Source organism: Pleurodeles waltl, chromosome 10 (assembly GCF_031143425.1).
Source record: "Pleurodeles waltl isolate 20211129_DDA chromosome 10, aPleWal1.hap1.20221129, whole genome shotgun sequence".
Lineage (NCBI taxonomy): Eukaryota > Metazoa > Chordata > Amphibia > Caudata > Salamandridae > Pleurodeles > Pleurodeles waltl.
Window position 1 is genome coordinate 326,090,443 of NC_090449.1, and position 20,327 is coordinate 326,110,769.

The 20,327-nt window shown below is 48.7% G+C and overlaps 12 non-coding genes across 12 annotated transcripts; all 12 read right to left on the reverse strand.

Annotated features, from left to right (window-relative positions):
* Positions 1-148: 148 nt before the first annotated feature.
* On the reverse strand, positions 149-220 carry TRNAP-AGG (transfer RNA proline (anticodon AGG)). The gene has a single exon. It is a non-coding gene; the product is annotated as a tRNA-Pro (tRNA).
* Positions 221-3,263: 3,043 nt separating this feature from the next.
* Positions 3,264-3,336, reverse strand: TRNAV-CAC (transfer RNA valine (anticodon CAC)). Its single transcript has one exon. It is a non-coding gene; the product is annotated as a tRNA-Val (tRNA).
* A 3,080-nt stretch (positions 3,337-6,416) lies between these two features.
* TRNAL-CAA (transfer RNA leucine (anticodon CAA)) lies at positions 6,417-6,528 on the reverse strand. Its single transcript has 2 exons — positions 6,491-6,528; positions 6,417-6,462 (listed from the first exon to the last, which is right to left on the reverse strand). It is a non-coding gene; the product is annotated as a tRNA-Leu (tRNA).
* A 307-nt stretch (positions 6,529-6,835) lies between these two features.
* On the reverse strand, positions 6,836-6,908 carry TRNAV-CAC (transfer RNA valine (anticodon CAC)). Its single transcript has one exon. It is a non-coding gene; the product is annotated as a tRNA-Val (tRNA).
* Positions 6,909-9,988: 3,080 nt separating this feature from the next.
* Positions 9,989-10,100, reverse strand: TRNAL-CAA (transfer RNA leucine (anticodon CAA)). The gene is made up of 2 exons: positions 10,063-10,100; positions 9,989-10,034 (listed from the first exon to the last, which is right to left on the reverse strand). It is a non-coding gene; the product is annotated as a tRNA-Leu (tRNA).
* A 306-nt stretch (positions 10,101-10,406) lies between these two features.
* On the reverse strand, positions 10,407-10,479 carry TRNAV-CAC (transfer RNA valine (anticodon CAC)). The gene has a single exon. It is a non-coding gene; the product is annotated as a tRNA-Val (tRNA).
* A 3,081-nt stretch (positions 10,480-13,560) lies between these two features.
* On the reverse strand, positions 13,561-13,672 carry TRNAL-CAA (transfer RNA leucine (anticodon CAA)). The gene is made up of 2 exons: positions 13,635-13,672; positions 13,561-13,606 (listed from the first exon to the last, which is right to left on the reverse strand). It is a non-coding gene; the product is annotated as a tRNA-Leu (tRNA).
* Positions 13,673-13,979: 307 nt separating this feature from the next.
* TRNAV-CAC (transfer RNA valine (anticodon CAC)) lies at positions 13,980-14,052 on the reverse strand. Its single transcript has one exon. It is a non-coding gene; the product is annotated as a tRNA-Val (tRNA).
* A 388-nt stretch (positions 14,053-14,440) lies between these two features.
* Positions 14,441-14,512, reverse strand: TRNAP-AGG (transfer RNA proline (anticodon AGG)). The gene has a single exon. It is a non-coding gene; the product is annotated as a tRNA-Pro (tRNA).
* Positions 14,513-17,133: 2,621 nt separating this feature from the next.
* Positions 17,134-17,245, reverse strand: TRNAL-CAA (transfer RNA leucine (anticodon CAA)). Its single transcript has 2 exons — positions 17,208-17,245; positions 17,134-17,179 (listed from the first exon to the last, which is right to left on the reverse strand). It is a non-coding gene; the product is annotated as a tRNA-Leu (tRNA).
* A 307-nt stretch (positions 17,246-17,552) lies between these two features.
* On the reverse strand, positions 17,553-17,625 carry TRNAV-CAC (transfer RNA valine (anticodon CAC)). The gene has a single exon. It is a non-coding gene; the product is annotated as a tRNA-Val (tRNA).
* Positions 17,626-18,013: 388 nt separating this feature from the next.
* Positions 18,014-18,085, reverse strand: TRNAP-AGG (transfer RNA proline (anticodon AGG)). Its single transcript has one exon. It is a non-coding gene; the product is annotated as a tRNA-Pro (tRNA).
* Positions 18,086-20,327: the final 2,242 nt, after the last annotated feature.

A 20,327-nucleotide genomic window follows, 5' to 3' on the forward strand; every position in this document is an offset into this window, starting at 1 on the left:
GAGAGCAAGCAGGAAGGAAGCCAAGGCATTGTAATCCATTTTTCGCCTGAGGCAAAAAATATGTTTTGCGCAACAATGCTTCGAGTGGAATGAGAAATGTTGAGGGGTTGTGTATTTTGAGCAGGATTTGATTGTTTTCCGCTAAAATGGGCTCGTCCGGGATTTGAACCTGGGACCTCTCGCACCCTAAGCGAGAATCATACCCCTAGACCAACGAGCCTGGGCACAGAAATGCAACGGCTCCGACCCTGCTCGGAGGGTTGGTGACAGAGAGTGGGAGACTACATCCCAAAGCAAGAAACTGCACATGGTGCTCTCTTCTGCAGTACGACTAGAGTCATTTGCATGGTCTTCATCGAACATGACATAAAAAGGCTCTATCCTTTAGACATTTTGGCCCAGATTTACAAAAAAAATGACTAAGCGCGACGCTGTGCCAAATTTGCAAGCCCCACGCGCCGTCATTTTCAAAATGCAGGGAAGCGCCGTATTTAGTAGAATACAGCGCACCCCTGTGCTTCCCCCTGCGCCAGCTCTAAATTAGCTGCTGAGCGCCAACGCAGCCGTTCTTGCACCATGGTACAAGGATGACTGCGTTGAGGGGGAAATTGTTTTTGTGCAGGAAGGGACACCTTCCTGCCCAAAAAAAAAATCTTCAATGGTGATTTGCTCTTACTTCTATGTGTGCTGCAGAATGCATCACACATAGAAAGAGCAAAAACAAGGAGAAATAAAAACATTTCTCCTCAGTGCGCCACTCTAACGACACCCCTGGGATGGCGTTGGATTTTGGTGCTGACGCATATTTACGCCAACTCCTAAATCTGGAGCAGCATCAAAATGCTATGGTGTTGCTGTGGCACACTCCCAACAACACCCATTGCACGCCCCTTCCAGGGAACGCGCTGCGTGCTAAGGGGCCGTATTTACAAGGTGGTGTTAAGCCACAAAAAGTGGCTGAACGCCATCTTGTAAATACCGCGCAGTGCATAGTGCCACCGGGGCGTCACTAAAAGTGATGCTCCGGTGGCGATAGGGCCTTGTAAGTCTGGCACTTTATTTTCTCAAGGTGTGTGTTCTTGGTGAGGGCAGGAAAGCTATTTTCGCTCTCGTACCTTCCTTCCTTGGCTGGCTTGAATGCTGTAGGCTCAGGCTTCATTGCAAAGGTCAAACAGTGAGCAACTGACTGCCGTAAGCTGGCGCAACTCCTCTTGGTGAGCTGTGACAGATGCCCCAGGAGCGTAGTACCTCACGATGGTGAGGGATAGACACAGGCTCTTTTATCTCAGCTTGCCTGTCAGGTGAGGCAGGAAATGCAAATACTGTGAAAGAGCCAAGCGACTCGAACCAAGGACCTTTCGCATGTGAGGTGCGCATGATAACCACTACACTAGACAAACAGACACACTTGGCGGCTTGCTTCATGTGGCTATGCATTGTACTGGAACCACCACACTATGGAAACAGACACACCTGCCTGCTTTATGTGGCTATGCATTGGACTGGGATGCAAGGATGAGGGCCAATGTTCATGACGCTCAAAGCTGAGCCTTCCGGAACACGATCTCTTCCCTTGGAAGAAAGGAACTGGGATCACTTTCATTCCAAGAGGTGATTTCAGAACTGGACCCGAAACTACCATGGAGAAGCACTGTGCATTTAATGTTCCTACGAGCACTGCTGCTCCAGCACAGAAAAGCAGTTGCAAAGAAATCTCGCATACCTTCATGATGCTGAACCGTCTCGACGCCAGTATAAAGCATGTATTGCATTGCAACATGACATCTTACAAGAGTGAAAAGCAGAAATACTCCTGTTTAAAACACAGACTGAACCTATAAAGGTAGGGGTTTGTCTGGGATTTGAACCGAGGTCCTCTCACACCCGAAGAGAGAATCATACCCCTATACCAACTAGACTGCCGCTGCATAGTCATTTGAAACATCTTCTGAAGCGTCTTTCCGAAAAGCAGGGCCATTTGGAGGCTCTCTCTCTCTAAGCGTGCCATAGCAATTGATGTTTTCTGTCAAGGATTTTTTGTTTGTCTCTAGCAAGGCAAGAGGTAGTCAAAATGCCCTGTGCCAGTGAGCTGAACTAGGGCACTGATGTGAAAAGCAGACCCTTTCTGGTAGTTGTAACCCGCTGCAAGTCATGGACCCTTGCACCTTAGACTTCCCAACCAGAAGCACTGAAGGGCCTGCTAGCTCTTGAGCCAGAGGAGCATGCCTCTTGGATTCAAGCACACTTGCTCAATCAGCGCTCGATCAGGCGAGATTTATATTAGTGGCTCATAGGCCTGAAACACTCACCTGGGAGACGCAGGGTGGCTGATTTCCCGGAATGGCCCTTGATGGGGAAATCACCTCCTTTCCCCCGCCTCATTTCAGAATTGTGTGCTAGTCGCAAGACAGTGTTCAGGGGTTCATGGGTACTGCCTACTCCCAGCTGCCTCTCTGTCTTCTTCATGTAAATTGCAAGTCACGAGGAGGCACCATTGCCAATATGCTCCGCCCACCTAACCAAGAAACCTAGTTTGAGCTTGTCTGCCTGTGTTGTTGCAGGGGCAGTGTCTTCTTTGCCCAAAAGGTGGCAGGAGAGCCTCACTTCAAACGATAGAATCAACTGCTTAAGTAGAAACCAGCATGGTAGTTACTGTCATAAAGTGCAGCTCTAACAGAAGGTGTGCCTGAGACGCCCCTTCCAGTAATACACAGAATTTATTTTGATTGAGGGCCCAGCCGATGGGTTGGTGGATTTCTCCTCACATGCCACAGCAGCTTCCAAAGATAGTGGTGTGAGGAGCTGGCTCTGCAAGCAGAGCAAGATTTAAGGGAAGAAAATACACCTGTTAGAAGTGGGATTTGAACCCACGCCTCCATGAAGAGACCAGAAGGCTCAGCTTCACTGAAGATCAAGCTCTCTTGAGTCTGGCGCCTTAGACCACTCGGCCATCCTGACAGGCAAAACAGTGTGCAGGTCGGACTCTTCAGTCTGCACTTGTTGATTTTGCCGCTTGCAATGTTCCTATCAAAGTCACAGCTTTAAAGGCCCCACAATATAACATGGCCAAGAAAAAAAAAAAAACAGAACAAGAAACAATGCACATGCACGACCACCGAGGGATGCAGATAACTTTTTAGCGTCCTGCAATAGTAAAGCACGTTTTACACAGGTCACAAGTTTTTAAAGGTCATTTCTGTCTAAGTGTGCATTGAGAGAGACTGAGGTTTTAGGGAGCAAACACAAAAGCTGCTGTTGCCAAGTGTTTCTGCCCGGTCTCGAACCGGGGACTTTTCGCGTGTGAGGCGAACGTGATAACCACTACACTACAGAAACAAGCTTGCTGGTTTGACTGAAGGAGCACAGTTCCCCTCATATGTTTGCACGATTTCCTCTATACTTTATCAGCAGTTGCTCGGAATGCGAGGGGTAAGTGTGAAAATTGCAGCGGTGTCAGCCAGCATGCATACACTCAGACGTCCTGAAAAATCCCACAGCTGCGGGCAGAGACAGACAAATATCTGATGCCTAAATGCCAGGAAGGAGAGCCTGTGAAATCATCACACAGGGCGCACTGAGAGCAAGCAGGAAGGAAGCCAAGGCATTGTAATCCATTTTTCGCCTGAGGCAAAAAATATGTTTTGCGCAACAATGCTTCGAGTGGAATGAGAAATGTTGAGGGGTTGTGTATTTTGAGCAGGATTTGATTGTTTTCCGCTAAAATGGGCTCGTCCGGGATTTGAACCTGGGACCTCTCACACCCTAAGCGAGAATCATACCCCTAGACCAACGAGCCTGGGCACAGAAATGCAAGGCTCCGACCCTGCTCGGAGGGTTGGTGACAGAGAGTGGGAGACTACATCCCAAAGCAAGAAACTGCACATGGTGCTCTCTTCTGCAGTACGACTAGAGTCATTTGCATGGTCTTCATCGAACATGACATAAAAAGCCTCTATCCTTTAGACATTTTGGCCCAGATTTACAAGAAAATGACTAAGCGCGACGCTGTGCCAAATTTGCAAGCCCCACGCGCAGTCATTTTCAAAATGCAGGGAAGCGCCGTATTTAGTAGAATACAGCGCACCCCTGTGCTTCCCCCTGCGCCAGCTCTAAATTAGCTGCTGAGCGCCAACGCAGCCGTTCTTGCACCATGGTACAAGGATGACTGCGTTGAGGGGGAAATTGTTTTTGTGCAGGAAGGGACACCTTCCTGCCCAAAAAAAAAATCTTCAATGGTGATTTGCTCTTACTTCTATGTGTGCTGCAGAATGCATCACACATAGAAAGAGCAAAAACAAGGAGAAATGAAAACATTTCTCCTCAGTGCGCCACTCTAACGACACCCCTGGGATGGCGTTGGATTTTGGTGCTGACGCAGATTTACGCCAACTCCTAAATCTGGAGCAGCATCAAAATGCTATGGTGTTGCTGTGGCACACTCCCAACAACACCCATTGCACGCCCCTTCCAGGGAACGCGCTGCGTGCTAAGGGGCCGTATTTACAAGGTGGTGTTAAGCCACAAAAAGTGGCTGAACGCCATCTTGTAAATACCGCGCAGTGCATAGTGCCACCGGGGCGTCACTAAAAGTGATGCTCCGGTGGCGATAGGGCCTTGTAAGTCTGGCACTTTATTTGCTCAAGGTGTGTGTTCTTGGTGAGGGCAGGAAAGCTATTTTCGCTCTCGTACCTTCCTTCCTTGGCTGGCTTGAATGCTGTAGGCTCAGGCTTCATTGCAAAGGTCAAACAGTGAGCAACTGACTGCCGTAAGCTGGCGCAACTCCTCTTGGTGAGCTGTGACGGATGCCCCAGGAGCGTAGTACCTCACGATGGTGAGGGATAGACACAGTCTCTTTTATCTCAGCTTGCCTGTCAGGTGAGGCAGGAAATGCAAATACTGTGAAAAAGCCCAGCGACTCGAACCAGGGACCTTTCGCATGTGAGGTGCGCATGATAACCACTACACTAGACAAACAGACACACTTGCCGGCTTGCTTCATGTGGCTATGCATTGTACTGGAACCACCACACTATGGAAACAGACACACCTGCTTGCTTTATGTGGCTATGCATTGGACTGGGATGCAAGGATGAGGGCCAATGTTCATGACGCTCAAAGCTGAGCCTTCCGGAACACGATCTCTTCCCTTGGAAGAAAGGAACTGGGATCACTTTCATTCCAAGAGGTGATTTCAGAACTGAACCCGAAATTACCATGGAGAAGCACTGTGCATTTAATGTTCCTACGAGCACTGCTGCTCCAGCACAGAAAAGCAGTTGCAAAGAAATCTCGCATACCTTCATGATGCTGAACCGTCTCGACGCCAGTATAAAGCATGTATTGCATTGCAACATGACATCTTACAAGAGTGAAAAGCATAAATACTCCTGTTTAAAACACAGACTGAACCTATAAAGGTAGGGGTTTGTCTGGGATTTGAACCGAGGTCCTCTCACACCCGAAGCGAGAATCATACCCCTATACCAACTAGACTGCCGCTGCATAGTCATTTGAAACATCTTCTGAAGCGTCTTTCCGAAAAGCAGGGCCATTTGGAGGCTCTCACTCTCTAAGCGTGCCATAGCAATTGATGTTTTCTGTCAAGGATTTTTTGTTTGTCTCTAGCAAGGCAAGAGGTAGTCAAAATGTCCTGTGCCAGTGAGCTGAACTAGGGCACTGATGTGAAAAGCAGACCCTTTCTGGTAGTTGTAACCCGCTGCAAGTCATGGACCCTTGCACCTTAGACTTCCCAACCAGAAGCACTGAAGGGCCTGCTAGCTCTTGAGCCAGAGGAGCATGCCTCTTGGATTCAAGCACACTTGCTTGATCAGCGCTCGATCAGGCGAGATTTATATTAGTGGCTCATAGGCCTGAAACACTCACCTGGGAGACGCAGGGTGGCTGATTTCCCGGAATGGCCCTTGATGGGGAAATCACCTCCTTTCCCCCGCCTCATTTCAGAATTGTGTGCTAGTCGCAAGACAGTGTTCAGGGGTTCATGGGTACTGCCTACTCCCAGCTGCCTCTCTGTCTTCTTCATGTAAATTGCAAGTCACGAGGAGGCACCATTGCCAATATGCTCCGCCCACCTAACCAAGAAACCTAGTTTGAGCTTGTCTGCCTGTGTTGTTGCAGGGGCAGTGTCTTCTTTGCCCAAAAGGTGGCAGGAGAGCCTCACTTCAAACGATAGAATCAACTGCTTAAGTAGAAACCAGCATGGTAGTTACTGTCATAAAGTGCAGCTCTAACAGAAGGTGTGCCTGAGACGCCCCTTCCAGTAATACACAAAATTTTGATTGAGGGCCCAGCCGATGGGTTGGTGGATTTCTCCTCACATGCCACAGCAGCTTCCAAAGATAGTGGTGTGAGGAGCTGGCTCTGCAAGCAGAGCAAGATTTAAGGGAAGAAAATACACCTGTCAGAAGTGGGATTTGAACCCACGCCTCCATGAAGAGACCAGAAGGTTCAGCTTCACTGAAGATCAAGCTCTCTTGAGTCTGGCGCCTTAGACCACTCGGCCATCCTGACAGCCAAAACAGTGTGCAGGTCGGACTCTTCAGTCTGCACTTGTTGATTTTGCCGCTTGCAATGTTCCTATCAAAGTCACAGCTTTAAAGGCCCCACAATATAACATGGCCAAGAAAAAAAAAAAAAAACAGAACAAGAAACAATGCACATGCACGACCACCGAGGGATGCAGATAACTTTTTAGCGTCCTGCAATAGTAAAGCACGTTTTACACAGGTCACAAGTTTTTAAAGGTCATTTCTGTCTAAGTGTGCATTGAGAGAGACTGAGGTTTTAGGGAGCAAACACAAAAGCTGCTGCTGCCAAGTGTTTCTGCCCGGTCTCGAACCGGGGACCTTTCGCGTGTGAGGCGAACGTGATAACCACTACACTACAGAAACAAGCTTGCTGGTTTGACTGAAGGAGCACAGTTCCCCTCATATGTTTGCACGATTTCCTCTATACTTTATCAGCAGTTGCTCGGAATGCGAGGGGTAAGTGTGAAAATTGCAGCGGTGTCAGCCAGCATGCATACACTCAGACGTCCTGAAAAATCCCACAGTTGCGGGCAGAGACAGACAAATATCTGATGCCTAAATGCCAGGAAGGAGAGCCTGTGAAATCATCACACAGGGCGCACTGAGAGCAAGCAGGAAGGAAGCCAAGGCATTGTAATCCATTTTTCGCCTGAGGCAAAAAATATGTTTTGCGCAACAATGCTTCGAGTGGAATGAGAAATGTTGAGGGGTTGTGTATTTTGAGCAGGATTTGATTGTTTTCCGCTAAAATGGGCTCGTCCGGGATTTGAATCTGGGACCTCTCACACCCTAAGCGAGAATCATACCCCTAGACCAACAAGCCTGGGCACAGAAATGCAACGGCTCCGACCCTGCTCGGAGGGTTGGTGACAGAGAGTGGGAGACTACATCCCAAAGCAAGAAACTGCACATGGTGCTCTCTTCTGCAGTACGACTAGAGTCATTTGCATGGTCTTCATCGAACATGACATAAAAAGCCTCTATCCTTTAGACATTTTGGCCCAGATTTACAAGAAAATGACTAAGCGCGACGCTGTGCCAAATTTGCAAGCCCCACGCGCCATCATTTTCAAAATGCAGGGAAGCGCCGTATTTAGTAGAATACAGCGCACCCCTGTGCTTCCCCCTGCGCCAGCTCTAAATTAGCTGCTGAGCGCCAACGCAGCCGTTCTTGCACCATGGTACAAGGATGACTGCGTTGAGGGGGAAATTGTTTTTGTGCAGGAAGGGACACCTTCCTGCCCAAAAAAAAAATCTTCAATGGTGATTTGCTCTTACTTCTATGTGTGCTGCAGAATGCATCACACATAGAAAGAGCAAAAACAAGGAGAAATGAAAACATTTCTCCTCAGTGCGCCACTCTAACGACACCCCTGGGATGGCGTTGGATTTTGGTGCTGACGCAGATTTACGCCAACTCCTAAATCTGGAGCAGCATCAAAATGCTATGGTGTTGCTGTGGCACACTCCCAACAACACCCATTGCACGCCCCTTCCAGGGAACGCGCTGCGTGCTAAGGGGCCGTATTTACAAGGTGGTGTTAAGCCACAAAAAGTGGCTGAACGCCATCTTGTAAATACCGCGCAGTGCATAGTGCCACCGGGGCGTCACTAAAAGTGATGCTCCGGTGGCGATAGGGCCTTGTAAGTCTGGCACTTTATTTGCTCAAGGTGTGTGTTCTTGGTGAGGGCAGGAAAGCTATTTTCGCTCTCGTACCTTCCTTCCTTGGCTGGCTTGAATGCTGTAGGCTCAGGCTTCATTGCAAAGGTCAAACAGTGAGCAACTGACTGCCGTAAGCTGGCGCAACTCCTCTTGGTGAGCTGTGACAGATGCCCCAGGAGCGTAGTACCTCACGATGGTGAGGGATAGACACAGTCTCTTTTATCTCAGCTTGCCTGTCAGGTGAGGCAGGAAATGCAAATACTGTGAAAAAGCCCAGCGACTCGAACCAGGGACCTTTCGCATGTGAGGTGCGCATGATAACCACTACACTAGACAAACAGACACACTTGCCGGCTTGCTTCATGTGGCTATGCATTGTACTGGAACCACCACACTATGGAAACAGACACTCCTGCTTGCTTTATGTGGCTATGCATTGGACTGGGATGCAAGGATGAGGGCCAATGTTCATGACGCTCAAAGCTGAGCCTTCCGGAACACGATCTCTTCCCTTGGAAGAAAGGAACTGGGATCACTTTCATTCCAAGAGGTGATTTCAGAACTGGACCCGAAATTACCATGGAGAAGCACTGTGCATTTAATGTTCCTACGAGCACTGCTGCTCCAGCACAGAAAAGCAGTTGCAAAGAAATCTCGCATACCTTCATGATGCTGAACCGTCTCGACGCCAGTATAAAGCATGTATTGCATTGCAACATGACATCTTACAAGAGTGAAAAGCATAAATACTCCTGTTTAAAACACAGACTGAACCTATAAAGGTAGGGGTTTGTCTGGGATTTGAACCGAGGTCCTCTCACACCCGAAGCGAGAATCATACCCCTATACCAACTAGACTGCCGCTGCATAGTCATTTGAAACATCTTCTGAAGCGTCTTTCCGAAAAGCAGGGCCATTTGGAGGCTCTCTCTCTCTAAGCGTGCCATAGCAATTGATGTTTTCTGTCAAGGATTTTTTGTTTGTCTCTAGCAAGGCAAGAGGTAGTCAAAATGCCCTGTGCCAGTGAGCTGAACTAGGGCACTGATGTGAAAAGCAGACCCTTTCTGGTAGTTGTAACCCGCTGCAAGTCATGGACCCTTGCACCTTAGACTTCCCAACCAGAAGCACTGAAGGGCCTGCTAGCTCTTGAGCCAGAGGAGCATGCCTCTTGGATTCAAGCACACTTGCTCGATCAGGCTCGATCAGGCGAGATTTATATTAGTGGCTCATAGGCCTGAAACACTCACCTGGGAGACGCAGGGTGGCTGATTTCCCGGAATGGCCCTTGATGGGGAAATCACCTCCTTTCCCCCGCCTCATTTCAGAATTGTGTGCTAGTCGCAAGACAGTGTTCAGGGGTTCATGGGTACTGCCTACTCCCAGCTGCCTCTCTGTCTTCTTCATGTAAATTGCAAGTCACGAGGAGGCACCATTGCCAATATGCTCCGCCCACCTAACCAAGAAACCTAGTTTGAGCTTGTCTGCCTGTGTTGTTGCAGGGGCAGTGTCTTCTTTGCCCAAAAGGTGGCAGGAGAGCCTCACTTCAAACGATAGAATCAACTGCTTAAGTAGAAACCAGCATGGTAGTTACTGTCATAAAGTGCAGCTCTAACAGAAGGTGTGCCTGAGACGCCCCTTCCAGTAATACACAGAATTTTGATTGAGGGCCCAGCCGATGGGTTGGTGGATTTCTCCTCACATGCCACAGCAGCTTCCAAAGATAGTGGTGTGAGGAGCTGGCTCTGCAAGCAGAGCAAGATTTAAGGGAAGAAAATACACCTGTCAGAAGTGGGATTTGAACCCACGCCTCCATGAAGAGACCAGAAGGCTCAGCTTCACTGAAGATCAAGCTCTCTTGAGTCTGGCGCCTTAGACCACTCGGCCATCCTGACAGCCAAAACAGTGTGCAGGTCGGACTCTTCAGTCTGCACTTGTTGATTTTGCCGCTTGCAATGTTCCTATCAAAGTCACAGCTTTAAAGGCCCCACAATATAACATGGCCAAGAAAAAAAAAAAAAACAGAACAAGAAACAATGCACATGCACGACCACCGAGGGATGCAGATAACTTTGTAGCGTCCTGCAATAGTAAAGCACGTTTTACACAGGTCACAAGTTTTTAAAGGTCATTTCTGTCTAAGTGTGCATTGAGAGAGACTGAGGTTTTAGGGAGCAAACACAAAAGCTGCTGCTGCCAAGTGTTTCTGCCCGGTCTCGAACCGGGGACCTTTCGCGTGTGAGGCGAACGTGATAACCACTACACTACAGAAACAAGCTTGCTGGTTTGACTGAAGGAGCACAGTTCCCCTCATATGTTTGCACGATTTCCTCTATACTTTATCAGCAGTTGCTTGGAATGCGAGGGGTAAGTGTGAAAATTGCAGCGGTGTCAGCCAGCATGCATACACTCAGACGTCCTGAAAAATCCCACAGCTGCGGGCAGAGACAGACAAATATCTGATGCCTAAATGCCAGGAAGGAGAGCCTGTGAAATCATCACACAGGGCGCACTGAGAGCAAGCAGGAAGGAAGCCAAGGCATTGTAATCCATTTTTCGCCTGAGGCAAAAAATATGTTTTGCGCAACAATGCTTCGAGTGGAATGAGAAATGTTGAGGGGTTGTGTATTTTGAGCAGGATTTGATTGTTTTCCGCTAAAATGGGCTTGTCCGGGATTTGAACCTGGGACCTCTCGCACCCTAAGCGAGAATCATACCCCTAGACCAACGAGCCTGGGCACAGAAATGCAACGGCTCCGACCCTGCTCGGAGGGTTGGTGACAGAGAGTGGGAGACTACATCCCAAAGCAAGAAACTGCACATGGTGCTCTCTTCTGCAGTACGACTAGAGTCATTTGCATGGTCTTCATCGAACATGACATAAAAAGCCTCTATCCTTTAGACATTTTGGCCCAGATTTACAAGAAAATGACTAAGCGCGACGCTGTGCCAAATTTGCAAGCCCCACGCGCCGTCATTTTCAAAATGCAGGGAAGCGCCGTATTTAGTAGAATACAGCGCACCCCTGTGCTTCCCCCTGCGCCAGCTCTAAATTAGCTGCTGAGCGCCAACGCAGCCGTTCTTGCACCATGGTACAAGGATGACTGCGTTGAGGGGGAAATTGTTTTTGTGCAGGAAGGGACACCTTCCTGCCCAAAAAAAAAATCTTCAATGGTGATTTGCTCTTACTTCTATGTGTGCTGCAGAATGCATCACACATAGAAAGAGCAAAAACAAGGAGAAATGAAAACATTTCTCCTCAGTGCGCCACTCTAACGACACCCCTGGGATGGCGTTGGATTTTGGTGCTGACGCAGATTTACGCCAACTCCTAAATCTGGAGCAGCATCAAAATGCTATGGTGTTGCTGTGGCACACTCCCAACAACACCCATTGCACGCCCCTTCCAGGGAATGCGCTGCGTGCTAAGGGGCCGTATTTACAAGGTGGTGTTAAGCCACAAAAAGTGGCTGAACGCCATCTTGTAAATACCGCGCAGTGCATAGTGCCACGGGGGCGTCACTAAAAGTGATGCTCCGGTGGCGATAGGACCTTGTAAGTCTGGCACTTTATTTGCTCAAGGTGTGTGTTCTTGGTGAGGGCAGGAAAGCTATTTTCGCTCTCGTACCTTCCTTCCTTGGCTGGCTTGAATGCTGTAGGCTCAGGCTTCATTGCAAAGGTCAAACAGTGAGCAACTGACTGCCGTAAGCTGGCGCAACTCCTCTTGGTGAGCTGTGACAGATGCCCCAGGAGCGTAGTACCTCACGATGGTGAGGGATAGACACAGTCTCTTTTATCTCAGCTTGCCTGTCAGGTGAGGCAGGAAATGCAAATACTGTGAAAAAGCCCAGCGACTCGAACCAGGGACCTTTCGCATGTGAGGTGCGCATGATAACCACTACACTAGACAAACAGACACACTTGCCGGCTTGCTTCATGTGGCTATGCATTGTACTGGAACCACCACACTATGGAAACAGACACACCTGCTTGCTTTATGTGGCTATGCATTGGACTGGGATGCAAGGATGAGGGCCAATGTTCATGACGCTCAAAGCTGAGCCTTCCGGAACACGATCTCTTCCCTTGGAAGAAAGGAACTGGGATCACTTTCATTCCAAGAGGTGATTTCAGAACTGGACCCGAAATTACCATGGAGAAGCACTGTGCATTTAATGTTCCTACGAGCACTGCTGCTCCAGCACAGAAAAGCAGTTGCAAAGAAATCTCGCATACCTTCATGATGCTGAACCGTCTCGACGCCAGTATAAAGCATGTATTGCATTGCAACATGACATCTTACAAGAGTGAAAAGCATAAATACTCCTGTTTAAAACACAGACTGAACCTATAAAGGTAGGGGTTTGTCTGGGATTTGAACCGAGGTCCTCTCACACCCGAAGCGAGAATCATACCCCTATACCAACTAGACTGCCGCTGCATAGTCATTTGAAACATCTTCTGAAGCGTCTTTCCGAAAAGCAGGGCCATTTGGAGGCTCTCTCTCTCTAAGCGTGCCATAGCAATTGATGTTTTCTGTCAAGGATTTTTTGTTTGTCTCTAGCAAGGCAAGAGGTAGTCAAAATGCCCTGTGCCAGTGAGCTGAACTAGGGCACTGATGTGAAAAGCAAACCCTTTCTGGTAGTTGTAACCCGCTGCAAGTCATGGACCCTTGCACCTTAGACTTCCCAACCAGAAGCACTGAAGGGCCTGCTAGCTCTTGAGCCAGAGGAGCATGCCTCTTGGATTCAAGCACACTTGCTCAATCAACGCTCGATCAGGCGAGATTTATATTAGTGGCTCATAGGCCTGAAACACTCACCTGGGAGACGCAGGGTGGCTGATTTCCCGGAATGGCCCTTGATGGGGAAATCACCTCCTTTCCCCCGCCTCATTTCAGAATTGTGTGCTAGTCGCAAGACAGTGTTCAGGGGTTCATGGGTACTGCCTACTCCCAGCTGCCTCTCTGTCTTCTTCATGTAAATTGCAAGTCACGAGGAGGCACCATTGCCAATATGCTCCGCCCACCTAACCAAGAAACCTAGTTTGAGCTTGTCTGCCTGTGTTGTTGCAGGGGCAGTGTCTTCTTTGCCCAAAAGGTGGCAGGAGAGCCTCACTTCAAACGATAGAATCAACTGCTTAAGTAGAAACCAGCATGGTAGTTACTGTCATAAAGTGCAGCTCTAACAGAAGGTGTGCCTGAGACGCCCCTTCCAGTAATACACAGAATTTTGATTGAGGGCCCAGCCGATGGGTTGGTGGATTTCTCCTCACATGCCACAGCAGCTTCCAAAGATAGTGGTGTGAGGAGCTGGCTCTGCAAGCAGAGCAAGATTTAAGGGAAGAAAATACACCTGTCAGAAGTGGGATTTGAACCCACGCCTCCATGAAGAGACCAGAAGGCTCAGCTTCACTGAAGATCAAGCTCTCTTGAGTCTGGCGCCTTAGACCACTCGGCCATCCTGACAGCCAAAACAGTGTGCAGGTCGGACTCTTCAGTCTGCACTTGTTGATTTTGCCGCTTGCAATGTTCCTATCAAAGTCACAGCTTTAAAGGCCCCACAATATAACATGGCCAAGAAAAAAAAAAAAAAACAGAACAAGAAACAATGCACATGCACGACCACCGAGGGATGCAGATAACTTTTTAGCGTCCTGCAATAGTAAAGCACGTTTTACACAGGTCACAAGTTTTTAAAGGTCATTTCTGTCTAAGTGTGCATTGAGAGAGACTGAGGTTTTAGGGAGCAAACACAAAAGCTGCTGCTGCCAAGTGTTTCTGCCCGGTCTCGAACCGGGGACCTTTCGCGTGTGAGGCGAACGTGATAACCACTACACTACAGAAACAAGCTTGCTGGTTTGACTGAAGGAGCACAGTTCCCCTCATATGTTTGCACGATTTCCTCTATACTTTATCAGCAGTTGCTTGGAATTCGAGGGGTAAGTGTGAAAATTGCAGCGGTGTCAGCCAGCATGCATACACTCAGACGTCCTGAAAAATCCCACAGCTGCGGGCAGAGACAGACAAATATCTGATGCCTAAATGCCAGGAAGGAGAGCCTGTGAAATCATCACACAGGGCGCACTGAGAGCAAGCAGGAAGGAAGCCAAGGCATTGTAATCCATTTTTCGCCTGAGGCAAAAAATATGTTTTGCGCAACAATGCTTCGAGTGGAATGAGAAATGTTGAGGGGTTGTGTATTTTGAGCAGGATTTGATTGTTTTCCGCTAAAATGGGCTCGTCCGGGATTTGAACCTGGGACCTCTCGCACCCTAAGCGAGAATCATACCCCTAGACCAACGAGCCTGGGCACAGAAATGCAACGGCTCCGACCCTGCTCGGAGGGTTGGTGACAGAGAGTGGGAGACTACATCCCAAAGCAAGAAACTGCACATGGTGCTCTCTTCTGCAGTACGACTAGAGTCATTTGCATGGTCTTCATCGAACATGACATAAAAAGCCTCTATCCTTTAGACATTTTGGCCCAGATTTACAAGAAAATGACTAAGCGCGACGCTGTGCCAAATTTGCAAGCCCCACGCGCCGTCATTTTCAAAATGCAGGGAAGCGCCGTATTTAGTAGAATACAGCGCACCCCTGTGCTTCCCCCTGCGCCAGCTCTAAATTAGCTGCTGAGCGCCAACGCAGCCGTTCTTGCACCATGGTACAAGAATGACTGCGTTGAGGGGGAAATTGTTTTTGTGCAGGAAGGGACACCTTCCTGCCCAAAAAAAAAATCTTCAATGGTGATTTGCTCTTACTTCTATGTGTGCTGCAGAATGCATCACACATAGAAAGAGCAAAAACAAGGAGAAATGAAAACATTTCTCCTCAGTGCGCCACTCTAACGACACCCCTGGGATGGCGTTGGATTTTGGTGCTGACGCAGATTTACGCCAACTCCTAAATCTGGAGCAGCATCAAAATGCTATGGTGTTGCTGTGGCACACTCCCAACAACACCCATTGCACGCCCCTTCCAGGGAACGCGCTGCGTGCTAAGGGGCCGTATTTACAAGGTGGTGTTAAGCCACAAAAAGTGGCTGAACGCCATCTTGTAAATACCGCGCAGTGCATAGTGCCACGGGGGCGTCACTAAAAGTGATGCTCCGGTGGCGATAGGACCTTGTAAGTCTGGCACTTTATTTGCTCAAGGTGTGTGTTCTTGGTGAGGGCAGGAAAGCTATTTTCGCTCTCGTACCTTCCTTCCTTGGCTGGCTTGAATGCTGTAGGCTCAGGCTTCATTGCAAAGGTCAAACAGTGAGCAACTGACTGCCGTAAGCTGGCGCAACTCCTCTTGGTGAGCTGTGACAGATGCCCCAGGAGCGTAGTACCTCACGATGGTGAGGGATAGACACAGTCTCTTTTATCTCAGCTTGCCTGTCAGGTGAGGCAGGAAATGCAAATACTGTGAAAAAGCCCAGCGACTCGAACCAGGGACCTTTCGCATGTGAGGTGCGCATGATAACCACTACACTAGACAAACAGACACACTTGCCGGCTTGCTTCATGTGGCTATGCATTGTACTGGAACCACCACACTATGGAAACAGACACACCTGCTTGCTTTATGTGGCTATGCATTGGACTGGGATGCAAGGATGAGGGCCAATGTTCATGACGCTCAAAGCTGAGCCTTCCGGAACACGATCTCTTCCCTTGGAAGAAAGGAACTGGGATCACTTTCATTCCAAGAGGTGATTTCAGAACTGGACCCGAAATTACCATGGAGAAGCACTGTGCATTTAATGTTCCTACGAGCACTGCTGCTCCAGCACAGAAAAGCAGTTGCAAAGAAATCTCGCATACCTTCATGATGCTGAACCGTCTCGACGCCAGTATAAAGCATGTATTGCATTGCAACATGACATCTTACAAGAGTGAAAAGCATAAATACTCCTGTTTAAAACACAGACTGAACCTATAAAGGTAGGGGTTTGTCTGGGATTTGAACCGAGGTCCTCTCACACCCGAAGCGAGAATCATACCCCTATACCAACTAGACTGCCGCTGCATAGTCATTTGAAACATCTTCTGAAGCGTCTTTCCGAAAAGCAGGGCCATTTGGAGGCTCTCTCTCTCTAAGCGTGCCATAGCAATTGATGTTTTCTGTCAAGGATTTTTTGTTTGTCTCTAGCAAGGCAAGAGGTAGTCAAAATGCCCTGTGCCAGTGAGCTGAACTAGGGCACTGATGTGAAAAGCAGACCCTTTCTGGTAGTTGTAACCCGCTGCAAGTCATGGACCCTTGCACCTTAGACTTCCCAACCAGAAGCACTGAAGGGCCTGCTAGCTCTTGAGCCAGAGGAGCATGCCTCTTGGATTCAAGCACACTTGCTCGATCAGCGCTCGATCAGGCGAGATTTATATTAGTGGCTCATAGGCCTGAAACACTCACCTGGGAGACGCAGGGTGGCTGATTTCCCGGAATGGCCCTTGATGGGGAAATCACCTCCTTTCCCCCGCCTCATTTCAGAATTGTGTGCTAGTCGCAAGACAGTGTTCAGGGGTTCATGGGTACTGCCTACTCCCAGCTGCCTCTCTGTCTTCTTCATGTAAATTGCAAGTCACGAGGAGGCACCATTGCCAATATGCTCCGCCCACCTAACCAAGAAACCTAGTTTGAGCTTGTCTGCCTGTGTTGTTGCAGGGGCAGTGTCTTCTTTGCCCAAAAGGTGGCAGGAGAGCCTCACTTCAAACGACAGAATCAACTGCTTAAGTAGAAACCAGCATGGTAGTTACTGTCATAAAGTGCAGCTCTAACAGAAGGTGTGCCTGAGACGCCCCTTCCAGTAATACACAGAATTTTGATTGAGGGCCCAGCCGATGGGTTGGTGGATTTCTCCTCACATGCCACAGCAGCTTCCAAAGATAGTGGTGTGAGGAGCTGGCTCTGCAAGCAGAGCAAGATTTAAGGGAAGAAAATACACCTGTCAGAAGTGGGATTTGAACCCACGCCTCCATGAAGAGACCAGAAGGCTCAGCTTCACTGAAGATCAAGCTCTCTTGAGTCTGGCGCCTTAGACCACTCGGCCATCCTGACAGCCAAAACAGTGTGCAGGTCGGACTCTTCAGTCTGCACTTGTTGATTTTGCCGCTTGCAATGTTCCTATCAAAGTCACAGCTTTAAAGGCCCCACAATATAACATGGCCAAGAAAAAAAAAAAAAAACAGAACAAGAAACAATGCACATGCACGACCACCGAGGGATGCAGATAACTTTTTAGCGTCCTGCAATAGTAAAGCACGTTTTACACAGGTCACAAGTTTTTAAAGGTCATTTCTGTCTAAGTGTGCATTGAGAGAGACTGAGGTTTTAGGGAGCAAACACAAAAGCTGCTGCTGCCAAGTGTTTCTGCCCGGTCTCGAACCGGGGACCTTTCGCGTGTGAGGCAAACGTGATAACCACTACACTACAGAAACAAGCTTGCTGGTTTGACTGAAGGAGCACAGTTCCCCTCATATGTTTGCACGATTTCCTCTATACTTTATCAGCAGTTGCTTGGAATGCGAGGGGTAAGTGTGAAAATTGCAGCGGTGTCAGCCAGCATGCATACACTCAGACGTCCTGAAAAATCCCACAGCTGCGGGCAGAGACAGACAAATATCTGATGCCTAAATGCCAGGAAGGAGAGCCTGTGAAATCATCACACAGGGCGCACTGAGAGCAAGCAGGAAGGAAGCCAAGGCATTGTAATCCATTTTTCGCCTGAGGCAAAAAATATGTTTTGCGCAACAATGCTTCGAGTGGAATGAGAAATGTTGAGGGGTTGTGTATTTTGAGCAGGATTTGATTGTTTTCCGCTAAAATGGGCTCGTCCGGGATTTGAACCTGGGACCTCTCGCACCCTAAGCGAGAATCATACCCCTAGACCAACGAGCCTGGGCACAGAAATGCAAGGCTCCGACCCTGCTCGGAGGGTTGGTGACAGAGAGTGGGAGACTACATCCCAAAGCAAGAAACTGCACATGGTGCTCTCTTCTGCAGTACGACTAGAGTCATTTGCATGGTCTTCATCGAACATGACATAAAAAGCCTCTATCCTTTAGACATTTTGGCCCAGATTTACAAGAAAATGACTAAGCGCGACGCTGTGCCAAATTTGCAAGCCCCACGCGCCGTCATTTTCAAAATGCAGGGAAGCGCCGTATTTAGTAGAATACAGCGCACCCCTGTGCTTCCCCCTGCGCCAGCTCTAAATTAGCTGCTGAGCGCCAACGCAGCCGTTCTTGCACCATGGTACAAGAATGACTGCGTTGAGGGGGAAATTGTTTTTGTGCAGGAAGGGACACCTTCCTGCCCAAAAAAAAAATCTTCAATGGTGATTTGCTCTTACTTCTATGTGTGCTGCAGAATGCATCACACATAGAAAGAGCAAAAACAAGGAGAAATGAAAACATTTCTCCTCAGTGCGCCACTCTAACGACACCCCTGGGATGGCGTTGGATTTTGGTGCTGACGCAGATTTACGCCAACTCCTAAATCTGGAGCAGCATCAAAATGCTATGGTGTTGCTGTGGCACACTCCCAACAACACCCATTGCACGCCCCTTCCAGGGAACGCGCTGCGTGCTAAGGGGCCGTATTTACAAGGTGGTGTTAAGCCACAAAAAGTGGCTGAACGCCATCTTGTAAATACCGCGCAGTGCATAGTGCCACGGGGGCGTCACTAAAAGTGATGCTCCGGTGGCGATAGGACCTTGTAAGTCTGGCACTTTATTTGCTCAAGGTGTGTGTTCTTGGTGAGGGCAGGAAAGCTATTTTCGCTCTCGTACCTTCCTTCCTTGGCTGGCTTGAATGCTGTAGGCTCAGGCTTCATTGCAAAGGTCAAACAGTGAGCAACTGACTGCCGTAAGCTGGCGCAACTCCTCTTGGTGAGCTGTGACAGATGCCCCAGGAGCGTAGTACCTCACGATGGTGAGGGATAGACACAGTCTCTTTTATCTCAGCTTGCCTGTCAGGTGAGGCAGGAAATGCAAATACTGTGAAAAAGCCCAGCGACTCGAACCAGGGACCTTTCGCATGTGAGGTGCGCATGATAACCACTACACTAGACAAACAGACACACTTGCCGGCTTGCTTCATGTGGCTATGCATTGTACTGGAACCACCACACTATGGAAACAGACACACCTGCTTGCTTTATGTGGCTATGCATTGGACTGGGATGCAAGGATGAGGGCCAATGTTCATGACGCTCAAAGCTGAGCCTTCCGGAACACGATCTCTTCCCTTGGAAGAAAGGAACTGGGATCACTTTCATTCCAAGAGGTGATTTCAGAACTGGACCCGAAATTACCATGGAGAAGCACTGTGCATTTAATGTTCCTACGAGCACTGCTGCTCCAGCACAGAAAAGCAGTTGCAAAGAAATCTCGCATACCTTCATGATGCTGAACCGTCTCGACGCCAGTATAAAGCATGTATTGCATTGCAACATGACATCTTACAAGAGTGAAAAGCATAAATACTCCTGTTTAAAACACAGACTGAACCTATAAAGGTAGGGGTTTGTCTGGGATTTGAACCGAGGTCCTCTCACACCCGAAGCGAGAATCATACCCCTATACCAACTAGACTGCCGCTGCATAGTCATTTGAAACATCTTCTGAAGCGTCTTTCCGAAAAGCAGGGCCATTTGGAGGCTCTCTCTCTCTAAGCGTGCCATAGCAATTGATGTTTTCTGTCAAGGATTTTTTGTTTGTCTCTAGCAAGGCAAGAGGTAGTCAAAATGCCCTGTGCCAGTGAGCTGAACTAGGGCACTGATGTGAAAAGCAGACCCTTTCTGGTAGTTGTAACCCGCTGCAAGTCATGGACCCTTGCACCTTAGACTTCCCAACCAGAAGCACTGAAGGGCCTGCTAGCTCTTGAGCCAGAGGAGCATGCCTCTTGGATTCAAGCACACTTGCTCGATCAGCGCTCGATCAGGCGAGATTTATATTAGTGGCTCATAGGCCTGAAACACTCACCTGGGAGACGCAGGGTGGCTGATTTCCCGGAATGGCCCTTGATGGGGAAATCACCTCCTTTCCCCCGCCTCATTTCAGAATTGTGTGCTAGTCGCAAGACAGTGTTCAGGGGTTCATGGGTACTGCCTACTCCCAGCTGCCTCTCTGTCTTCTTC